The 12,381-nt window shown below is 34.4% G+C and overlaps 1 protein-coding gene across 3 annotated transcripts in view; it reads left to right on the top strand.

The window, feature by feature from the left end:
* Positions 1-12,381, top strand: part of LOC121382890 — a 110,605-nt gene that overhangs the window by 53,494 nt on the left and 44,730 nt on the right. The window contains exon 1 of one of the 3 annotated variants that reach the window (XM_041512571.1): positions 724-1,031. The exons of the other annotated variants lie outside the window; for them this stretch is intronic. The gene's annotated coding sequence lies outside the window, so the exon portion shown is untranslated. Of the gene's footprint in view, positions 1-723; positions 1,032-12,381 lie in introns of those variants that run through there. 3 annotated transcript variants of the gene reach the window in all.

The following is a 12,381-nucleotide window of genomic DNA, read 5'->3' as shown; positions in this document are numbered from 1 at the left end:
CGCTGTCAACTCGGAGTCTGGCAGTTCAGATTCATCATAGTTGCATTATGTAATCCAGTGGGAAGACATTTTACAATTCAGAGGTGTTATTAGAACTAAATTGGATAGGGTTTTTTTATTATATGGCAAAACTGAATGTCAATACACAGCCTGTTGAATTAGCGGCAACACGCTTCGTAGCCATTACGATGACAACAAACATTATAATAACACGTCATTTTATAAACTCCATGTGCTTTTTTAACAATATAAATAGGCTATCCCACAATTCTCACTTCGGCAAAGGTTAAACAGTCGGGACAATTCGGCCTGTTACATTCTCAGAAACCGAAAGTAGTCGACATTTTCCAAATGAGAAAAAAAGGCAGAGTTACTTCCCTTCTGTTATTTTGACAAAAGAGGATCGATTTTTTTTTTATGCTTACAAAAATGTCATTTAACAGGAGAAACTGTCTCCCGCACAGTGGAAAGGAGATTTGATTAAATACTGGGAGACTCCCGCGGAATCCGGGAGGGTTGACAGGTCTCTCTCTCTCTCTCTCTCTCTCTCTCTCTCTCTCTCTCTCTCTCTCTCTCTCTCTCTCTCTCTCTCTCTCTCTCTCTCTCTCTCTCTCTCTCTCTCTCTCTATATATATATATATATATATAGATATAATAATATAAAACTTGTTTTAGAATATTTTCTTTTGATTGTCAGTATAGTTGTACACTGTGGAATGGAGTACATGTATGTAATGTATGATTGGAAAGAAAAGAATATTCCGGTAGGAACTGTGGAATGAAGTACATGTATTATTAGAAAGGAAAAGAATATTCCGGTGGTATATTCTAGGTGTGTGCAGACGTACAAGATACAATATCGGTAATTGGGAGACAGCCGTTAATCTTGGCGTAGTGTGTTACACAAACAGTGCTGCCAGTAGCTCATACCATGGTTCTTATATGTTATACAGCAAGCGCTCTTTCGTACAGACACATTCCCAAAGATGGAACAAGATATATCCTGGCTTTTGACTACCATCACACATCAGGTGAGCACTCTTTACCCAGGTAATTTCTGTGACACTTGAGAATATGAGAAGCACAATGTGTAATTATTGGGGGGAAATGTAGAGTGGTGTATATCTATTAGGTGCCTGAGATTAGGTCACGGGATTGATTACCCTCATTGGAATATGGTTCCCTGGACTGGCACTTCAGAAGTCAGTGGTGTGTACTGTCCAGCCAATGGGAAATTGCTGGATGTTGGTAGTTGTAGACTATGTAGCAGCAGCAGGGTTTGTAATGTTGATATAACAAGGGTGGGATGTAGCACAGTGGTAAAGCCCTCGGTTGATGTGCAGTCGGTTTAGGATCGATCTCTGTCGGTGGCAGATTGGGCTGTTTCTTATTCTAGCCAGTACACTATGACTGGTATATCAAAGGTCATGGTATGTGCTATCCTGTCTGTGAGATAGAGCATATAAAAGATCCCTTGCTAATAATGAAAATATATTGCAGGTTTTCTCTCTAAAACTATATGTCAAATCTACCACATGTGTGACATCGAATAATTGATGAATAATAAATCAATGTGCTCTAGTGGTGTCGTTAAACAAAACAAACTTTAATATAACAAATGTTAGACATTTAATGTGTTTAAAATTGCTTCAGTATTGGCGAACTGAAGAAATCTCTTTGATATCTGTCATTTCAGATGATCTGCTTAATGTTTGTGAGTTACAACATTCAGTAACTGATCAGCTCACTTGAAAAACACTTGATTCTTGAAAGATGTTTTCTTTGATGTTTATACCCCCAGCATCAACTTAATTATTGTCTAGTCATATGCACATGGGCAAACTGTTTGAAGTAAGATAAAAACACATTTTCAAAATTTTGATAGATAGCAGTCTGCATTATTTTGGAAATCTGCCATTTTAATTTTTTTTTTTTTTTTTAATTTCTGATTTTAGCAGCTCTATTCTGTCCACGTAAAGTGTTCTGTAGTGAAATGCTCACAGCGATGCCTCACTTTGAAGACCCTGCAAAGTTTTTATCAAATGATGTCATTCTCATCCCTGCTTCTGTTCCACACAGATGAATGGTTAATAACATGATGTAAAAGCTATTCTTGTTCTTGGTTGCACTAGTCCATGACCAGGACAGGAGATTTACGTCAGTTGGTAGAGTGCTCACCTGAAATACCTAGTCATAGGATCAAACCTTGGCATACCCATTTTTGTCATCCCAACCAGTGCCACATGACTGGTTTAATAAGGCTGTGCTATGTGCTGTTCTGTCTGTGGGGAAAATGCTGCTAATGTAAAAAGGTAGCAGGTTACCTTTGAAAACTACACATCAGAATTATTAAATGAGCCTTGATCCTGGGGCAGAGTTTCTGGCAGAGGGTAAAACGGGTATGGTGCCATACCCAAAATTGCTTGCAGATTATTATTTTTAAGTTAACCTTTTGACAAAATTAATTACTCTTTATCATTACTGTATGATTTTCTTAACCCTAACCCTAAACTTAACCCATGTTCTTTCTGAGGGACCCCCCCCCCCCCCCCCTCCCTCCCTGTTGACTGTAGTAGTTCCATAGCGCCATACCCAAAAATTTCTTTCTGGCAGAAACACTGGAGGGAGGTTGGTGGGAGAAGGAAGCTTTTTAATACAATTGACTATACTTGAATATGAAAACATACCAACAAGTATGGTAAGTACATGTGTGATGAAATAATGTTTTAATTTGCAGCTTTTGTGGGGTGTTTTTTGTAAATAATAAAAATTGCAACAGGATATTTTAAATGGCAGAAAACTAAAAGTAGCTCAGGACCTCAAAGCACAATCAGTATTCAATCCTTATCACTTATTTATCATTTATTAGCAAAAAGACTTTTATCATCCAAAACTCGAATTGCTTTTAGAGTTGCTTGATTCATTTGGACAGTATCTGTATGATAGTTTCTAAGATATGCCAGAGAAAGAGAGCTATCTCCATTTAAACAGATGTTTAGTTCACTGTAGCATACTGAAACTCTGGCTTTAGAAATGTGCTTCATCTCAAGACAGTTTATCTGTTAAGCCGGTATACATTATATGAAAACTGTCACATTCCCGATCATATCATAAAACTGCCCACTGAATTAGAAACAGCTCATCACAATATCCACCAACCCCCCCACCCCCCACCCCCCATCTCTATACATGTACATCCCAAACAATTTCACTCTCCCTTCTGTTTCTTTGTCTGTGTTGCTTTAAATTACCAAATGTCTGACATCCAATAGCCGGTGATTAATAAATCAATGTGCTTCATTTTAGCTGTGTTGCTTTAAATGTGTCTTTATCTGTCTGAGGGGCTGGATTTAGCTCAGTCGGTTGAATACTCGCTTGAGGTGCTTGTGTCGCAGGATCAAATCACCTCGGTGGATCCATTCAACTGATTAGATTTGTTCTCGTTCCAACCACTGGTATGTGTTTTCTTGTCTTTGGCAAAGTGCATATAAAGATCCGTTGCTGCATTAGGAAAAATGCAGTGGGTTTCCTGTGATAACTATGTGTCAGAATTACCAAATTACTGATGTTTAATTAATCATTGTGCTCTAGTGGTGTCGTTATACAAAACAATATTTAACTTTATCTGTCTGTGTTTATAATAAGTGTATGCCTATTTGATTAGTTCTCATACCTAACAATCTGTATAATTCTGTACCAAAACTGGTTATTGCCTCTCTTCTCTGAACTGATACAAAACTTCTATTTTGATTCTTTTGACTTTTAAAGAATTTCAGTTTTGATTTTCTCATCTGTTACAGAAATTCATATTTCATTCTTTTGACTGTTATTAAAGTTCGATTTTGATTATTACCACGGTTTCAGAACTTCAAGTTTAATTCTTTTGTCTGTTACAGAAAAGCAGTGTTTGGAACCCTCACACTTACTATACTTGATATGTGTTGATATGTGTAGTAAATCCCACACCATCCTTTGACTTCAGTGACTTCAAGGACTTAAAGTAACAGGTCCTAGTTTTTAAACACTAACACATATTTTCATAATAAAACAGTTTAGGATTACTGAAATCAGACATTACTTAGATTTTATTGTTCAGATTATTCATTTCCGTACATCTGACATGTTTCTGGTCATCCTGGTGTTTCTAATACCACGAAAGGCATTTTTCATATATTTAAAAACGCACGTGTGTCTGAGAAATATGTTATGAAGATGAGCTCTAGTCTATTGTTAAAGGAGGGGACAATTAAGGCATTTGGCCTGGTATGCATATTCAACGATATATAATGCACATTATTGCTTAATATCAACAAGTATAATCGTATTGTTAATTAATAAAACGGTTAAATGTGACGGCTATTATATATAACGGGCGCAGCCATTTTGTACCATCCCAGTGAATACGCTCTCTGGCGAGCTGGTGGTTACGTAATACCTAACGTGTCACGCCAGGAATTAGTCTTCGAACTGAAGAAACAAAACATACCTGATTTTTGCAGATGCATCGCAATGTTCTGTAATAATATCCATCCTAGTAAGCCAACACCAGTTATATATTATTTTTCAATACAAAATAAACCACCATTGTCAAAGTGTTGAAATAACTGTATTATGTTTCGTACATAAATTAACCCACGTACTGAAACAATAATCGGAGTGTTTTCTTGGTTAATTGGTATTTTCTTTCTGTGGCCTGTAACGGTGGTTCCTGATTGGCAGGTGTATATTTAGACGGTCCCCAGACACTGAGTCTAGACACGCTAAAAAGGCGTGCCTCTTTTATGAAGATCACAGGGTATTGTGTGATAACAGCACGGATACACCTCAAATCGTAATGGACATTACCAACCGCCCTGCTTTATTACTGTAAGTAATTCTGTAAAACCCTTGATTAAGTAGACTTTCCCATCTAAAATCACAAAACTGACCAATTACGTCGTCCCAAAGAAAAAAAAAGTATCACTTGGGTATCGTGAGTGGTTGTTTTTGCTTGAACGTGCCCTACCAATAGGCCTAATAGTATGCATTTTTTCTTTGGATTTAAAAAAAGAAGAAAAATACTATAACTCCATTTCGTTCTATTGATGTAACCTGAAATATATTTAGTTAAATAGTTTATTATACTATCAAGTCATTTATGTTGTTTTACAAGTCAGGTTGATGAAAGCGAAGCGCCTTGTCGTAAATTAGAGTGTTTGTTTACACTGTGCTTGGAGAAGATGGATGGAGCTGACGTCACTTCGCCCCAAGCTATACTACCAGACATCACAAAAACAAAACAAAATGGCTGCCCCCAGTTAGCAGGAATAATCATGGGTTTTTATTAACTGTAAAATGACATGTTTTTCATTTGTTAAAGTGTCAGTATGTGTTGATGGTCCGGGTATGCATCTTTCCAACACACAAGGCTCTTGTTTGAGTTGACCCTACCGTTAAGGATATTTGAACATTTCATCGACATAAACTCTTGTTTAACTTTATAGTAACTTTATGTCAAATGTGTTACAGGTTTGTAGATTAACCAAATGTAGTGTCTATTTGTACAGGTTGAAACTTAGTCTGCGACCTAACTATGTCTTCAGCAATAATCCTATATACAAGCCTTGAAATCACGTTCATATGATGCCCAAAGCATGATACATGATGTGGAATGATTCCACAATAAAATACAGTTAGCTTTTACATTAAGTGTGCTCAGAGGCAATCTGTTAAAATGTTCTCATTACTGTGGAGATTTGTGAAGAGGACATCATGAGACAAAACTGTATAGCAAAATGTCTTATAGGTTCTTATGTTATTCACATACACTGTGTTTATTTATAGTAGAGAGAGAATTAATTGTGGTTAAAAGTTGAAATGAGAATTATGGATTTTGTTTAATGGGGAAAATAATCTTTATTTCTCTGACTATGATTATGTTTTGTTAATTGAAAACAGTTTTAAAAAAGAAAAAACAGAAAAATGAATTCCAAGATAGTTACTAATGAGTTGATAAAGGTGTGCTGAAAGAAGTAATGATTAAATTTAAAAGTACACTCTGCAGTAAATCTTGTTAACCGATAAAAATGGCACTATAGAAAATAGAACTTAATGGTACATTGTAGTAATTCTCTTTATTCAGATAACAGGGCCTGCAGTTATAAAACTTTTAGAGTCCAGACTCAATCTCTGATGACGTCATATGCATACAATTTGTATGGTGTTGTCATGATGCTCACATCTTGGACTCTTATTAGAGTGTCGAGTCTAGACTCTGAAAGTTTTATAAGCACCAGGCCTGGCATCTGAGAGTTGGAAATGTGTGTAAACTATCAGTACTGGGTTATGCAGAATAAATTCAGGTGACCTGTTTTGTTTTTGCCTAATCCATCATGACTATGAAAATGATGTCCTAAGTTTAATCCATGAATGAAAAATGGGTTACGTAATATTAGATTTGTGTGATCAGTATGCAATTGAAGCGATCATCCTGATTTCCGGAGGCCTGAAATAAAAATGACATTGTATAAAAAGAATGATTAATAGTATATTGTTACAATGTAGTAGTTTTAATCAGATAGAAATGATACTGTATAAAAAGAATGATTAATAGTATATTGTTACAATATAGTAGTTTTAATCAGATTGGAATGATACTGTATAAAAAGAATGATTGATAGTATATTGTTACAGTGTAGTAGTTTTAATCAGATAGAAATGATACTGTATAAAAAGAATGATTAATAGTATATTGTTAAAATGTAGTACTTTTAATCAGATTGCAATGATACTGTATAAAAAGAATGATTAATAGTATATCATTACAGAGTAGTAGTTTTAATCAGATAGAAATGATACTGTATAAAAAGAATGATTGATAGTATATTGTTACAGAGTAGTAGTTTTAATCAGATAGAAATGATACTGTATAAAAAGAATGATTAATAGTATATTGTTACAGAGTAGTAGTTTTAATCAGATTGGAATGATACTGTATAAAAAGAATGATTGATAGTATATTGTTACAGTGTAGTAGTTTTAATCGGATAGAAATGATACTGTATAAAAAGAATGATTAATAGTATATTGTTACAATGTAGTAGTTTTAATCAGATAGAAATGATACTGTATAAAAAGAATGATTGATAGTATATTGTTACAGAGTAGTAGTTTTAATCAGATTGGAATGATACTGTATAAAAAGAATGATTGATAGTATATTGTTACAGTGTAGTAGTTTTAATCAGATTGGAATGATACTGTATAAAAAGAATGATTAATAGTATATTGTTAAAATGTAGTACTTTTAATCAGATAGAAATGATACTGTATAAAAAGAATGATTAATAGTATATTGTTAAAATGTAGTAGTTTTAATCTGATTGGAATGATACTGTATAAAAAATGATTAATAGTATATTGTTAAAATGTAGTACTTTTAATCAGATAGAAATGATACTGTATAAAAAGAATGATTGATAGTATATTGTTACAATGTAGTACTTTTAATCAGATTGCAATGATACTGTATAAAAAGAATGATTAATAGTATATTGTTAAAATGTAGTACTTTTAATCGGATAGAAATGATACTGTATAAAAAGAATGATTAATAGTATATTGTTAAAATGTAGTACTTTTAATCGGATAGAAATGATACTGTATAAAAAGAATGATTAATAGTATATTGTTAAAATGTAGTACTTTTAATCGGATAGAAATGATACTGTATAAAAAGAATGATTGATAGTATATTGTTACAGTGTAGTAGTTTTAATCAGATAGAAATGATACTGTATAAAAAGAATGATTAATAGTATATTGTTAAAATGTAGTACTTTTAATCAGATTGCAATGATACTGTATAAAAAGAATGATTAATAGTATATCGTTACAGAGTAGTAGTTTTAATCAGATAGAAATGATACTGTATAAAAAGAATGATTGATAGTATATCGTTACAGAGTAGTAGTTTTAATCAGATAGAAATGATACTGTATAAAAAGAATGATTAATAGTATATTGTTACAGAGTAGTAGTTTTAATCAGATTGGAATGATACTGTATAAAAAGAATGATTGATAGTATATTGTTACAGTGTAGTAGTTTTAATCGGATAGAAATGATACTGTATAAAAAGAATGATTAATAGTATATTGTTAAAATGTAGTACTTTTAATCGGATAGAAATGATACTGTATAAAAAGAGTGATTGATAGTATATTGTTACAGTGTAGTAGTTTTAAAATCAGATTGGAATGATACTGTATAAAAAGAATGATTAATAGTATATTGTTAAAATGTAGTACTTTGAATCAGATAGAAATGATACTGTATAAAAAAAATGATTAATAGTATATTGTTAAAATGTAGTACTTTTAATCGGATAGAAATGATACTGTATAAAAAGAATGATTGATAGTATATTGTTACAATGTAGTAGTTTTAATCAGATAGAAATGATACTATACTCAACAACGAAAGTTTAGCAAATATATTTTATGACGTCTAAATATGCCATGGTTGAATGAACTTAAAAGAAAACCAGATCCTCCTGTTGTGTTAAGGCAAAGGTTGATGAGTTTATGTTGTTTGTAAATGGTAAACATTTCAGATGTGAATACTAATTAATAGAAATAAGATTAATTTATAAATGTTATACCATTTCTTTTAACATTAGCTAAACTTTCGTTGTTGAGTGTATATAAAGAAAAATGTTTGGTAGTATATTGTTACAATGTAGTAGTTTTAATCAGAAATGATACTATATAAAACAGAATGATTGATAGTATATTGTTACAATGTAGTAGTTTTAATCAAACAGAAATGATACTACATGTATATAAAAAGACTGATTAATAGTATATTGTTACAGTATAGTAGTTTTAATCAGATTGAAATGACGTTACTGTAGAAAATAATGCTTGAAGGTATGTAATATTCCCTTCCAATAATTTTGTATACATGTATGTAATTTAAAAAATAAAAATAAAATAATAATAAATAAAATCAATAGAAAGTAAAATGAAGTTTGATCTTGTACAAACATTAGGATGACCAGACATCCCTGGGCTATACAGACCCTGATCTTCTAATTAAAGGGATAGACCCTAGTTTTAAACACTACAGCATATTTTTCACTATTAGAGCCTTTTGTGATCACTGAAATCAAATGTTACTTATATTTTATTGTTTAGATAATCCATTTCCGTAGAACTGAAGTGTTTCTGGTCATCCTGTTGTTTCTAATATTACAAAATGCATTTATCATATTTTTAAAAACACACGTGTGTCTGAGAAGTAGTGGTTATTGATTCGAGTTCTAGTCTATTTTTTTAACGGTATTTTCCGGTTTTAACGTCACAGACTCTTCTTTCACTCTGTTGTAACTTTATCCAAATGTGTTACAGGTTTGTAGATTAACTTAGTGTCTATTTTTACGAGTTGAAACTAGGGTCTGTGCCTTTAAGATATGATTATGGTAATTAAAAACACAGTTGGTAGAGTGCTTACTCGAGGTCCTTGGTTTGTAACATTAAAAACATAGTTGGTAGAGTGCTTACTCGAGGTCCTTGGTTTGTAACATTAAAAACACAGTTGGTAGAGTGCTTACTCGAGGTCCTTGGTTTGTAACATTAAAAACACAGTTGGTAGAGTGCTTACTCGAGGTCCTTGGTTTGTAACATTAAAAACACAGTTGGTAGAGTGCTTACTCGAGGTCCTTGGTTTGTAACATTAAAAACACAGTTGGTAGAGTGCTTACTCGAGGTCCTTGGTTTGTAACATTAAAAACACAGTTGGTAGAGTGCTTACTCGAGGTCCTTGGTTTGTAACATTAAAAACACAGTTGGTAGAGTGCTTACTCGAGGTCCTTGGTTTGTAACATTAAAAACACAGTTGGTAGAGTGCTTACTCGAGGTCCTTGGTTTGTAACATGGAAACCCCTCAGTGGGCCCATTCATCCCAACACAAACAGTGCCCTTTGATTGGTATACCAAAGATCATTGTATGTGTTGTCCTGTCTATGCAAAAATGCATATAAAAGATATTGTGGTACTAATGGAAAAAATGTAGCAGCTTTTCTCAAGGACAGAATCACCAAATGTATGACATTCTGTGACCAATGAGTAATAAATTGATGTGCTCTAGAAAATGTCAGTTAAAAGTTTGTTTTGTTTCACAACACCACTAGAGCACATTGATGTATTTATCATTGCCTACTGAGTGTCAAACATTTGATCAGTTTCACATATAGTCTTAGGAAACCTGCTACACTTTTCCACAAGTAGCAAGGCATCTTTTATATGCATCATCCCACCGGTAGAATAGCACACATCACAGCCTTTGATATACCAGTCGTGGAGCACTGGCTGGAATGAGAAATAGCCCAATTATTTGCACTCACTGACGGGGATCGATCCTAGACTGACTGTACTTGAGGCGATTTCCTTACCACAGGGCTTCATCCTGCCCCCTTAACTGTGAGAAACATCTTAAATTGGCAGAAAACAGTTTCTTTAAAGATGAGTGAATATACACATATAGATTAATTAATGCATTATTCATTTACAGAGGTGATTTACAATTGGAATTTGATTTAGAACATCTACCGTTAAGCCATGTCAGCCGCAGAACCTATCTCTCTCTCTCTCTATCTCTATCTACCGGCCTCAGTGGCGTCGTGGCAAGCCATCGGTCTACAGGCTGGTAGGTAGTGGGTTCGGATCCCAGTCGAGGCATGGGATTTTTAATCCAGATACCGACTCCAAACCCTGAGTGAGTGCTCCGCAAGGCTCAATGGGTAGGTGTAAACCACTTGCACTGACCAGTGATCCATAACTGGTTCAACAAAGGCCATGGTTTGTGCTATCCTGCCTGTGGGAAGCGCAAATAAAAGATCCCTTGCTGCTAATCGGAAAGAGTAGCCCATGTAGTGGCGACAGCGGGTTTCCTCTCAAAATCTGTGTGGTCCTTAAACCATGTGTCTGATGCCATATAACCGTAAATAAAATGTGTTGAGTGCGTCGTTAAATAAAACATTTCTTTCTTTCTATCTCTATCTCTATCTCTATCTCTCCCTCTCCCTCCCTCCCTCTCTCTCTCTCTCTCTCTCTCTCTCTCTCTCTCTCTCTCTCTCTCTCTCTCTCTCTCTCTCTCTCTCTCTCTCTCTCTCTCTCTCTCTCTCTCTCTCTCTCTTTCTCTTTCTCTTTGTCTCTCCAGGGCTTCTAGAATTTTTATAAAATCCATTAGCCATGGGATCAGTGATTTTAAAATTTTACTAACCACGATTAAAAATTCACTAGCCCTACTTTTCTTTAAGTTAATACAATTTTACTAAATAATAGTAATAATCACCTAAAGAGGAAGATAGGCTAAAGCTTAAAAACACTAACATTGGTGGGTTGGGGTGGGAGCAGGATATTCATATTTACAAAATAGACTTAACTGCAACATTTGACCAAAAACATTCACTAGCCATCGGGCATGGCAACAGTAGTTATTTACTAGCCCAACATTAAAAATCACTAGCCATAGGAGTGGGGCTACCATAATCTAGAAGCCCTGCTCTCTCTCTGCCTCCCTATCTCTCTCTCTCTCTCTCTCTCTCTCTCTCTCTCTCTCTCTGAGTAACTGCCGCCCTTCGCCAAACTGATGGAAATCGTTTTTCTGCTCTGATGCTCGTAAAGAGAAAAGCCACCACGCAGGAAGACATTTTGATTGGTTTCCAGGGCTAAAATGGAGTTTTCCTGACTCCCTTAGCTGTTTGAGATTGATATGTCTTGATAGAAGACACGTATATTTCTCCATGTCAGTGACGAGCATAAAGAGTCTTGAAGGACATTCTGAAAGGTGAACGCTCAGGAAATTACGTCTCGTAATTCTAAAGGAAAAATTAAGCTGTCAGGCAGTTTCAGTTTTATTTGATGCCGATTACTGGATTTGGATTTTTTTCCCCCAATTTAGTAACAAAATTACAAATTGCTAATGTCGAGTGGAATGGAAAGAAGATAAATGTGATGGCAAAATTGTGAAAATGCACAGAGACAGACAGACAGAGAAACAGAAAGAGAGAAAATGAAGTTAACTGAGATATCAGAGTTTTTGTTAGTCCTCTACTGGTCCCACCAGAGGGGACTGTGTGTTTTATCTTCATTGTACGTCCTTCTGTCTGTTTTTCTGTCCATTCGTTTATAGTTTTTCAGATGGTTTTTTTTTTTCTCAATGCCTTGAGACATTAAGCTGAAATTTTGTGTATAGCTTTATGAAGTACTGTTATAACTCGAGTTTGACAGAGTTATGGCCTGTAAGTTTAGGAGATGTGAAAATTAGTTTTTCGGACTTTTGTTTTACAATGCCTAAAGATAATGAGATGAAAGTTTGTATATACCTTTATTATGTACT

Source organism: Gigantopelta aegis, chromosome 10 (assembly GCF_016097555.1).
Source record: "Gigantopelta aegis isolate Gae_Host chromosome 10, Gae_host_genome, whole genome shotgun sequence".
Lineage (NCBI taxonomy): Eukaryota > Metazoa > Mollusca > Gastropoda > Neomphalida > Peltospiridae > Gigantopelta > Gigantopelta aegis.
The sequence above is the reverse complement of the archived record's forward strand: the minus strand, read 5'-3'. Positions and strand labels throughout refer to the sequence as shown.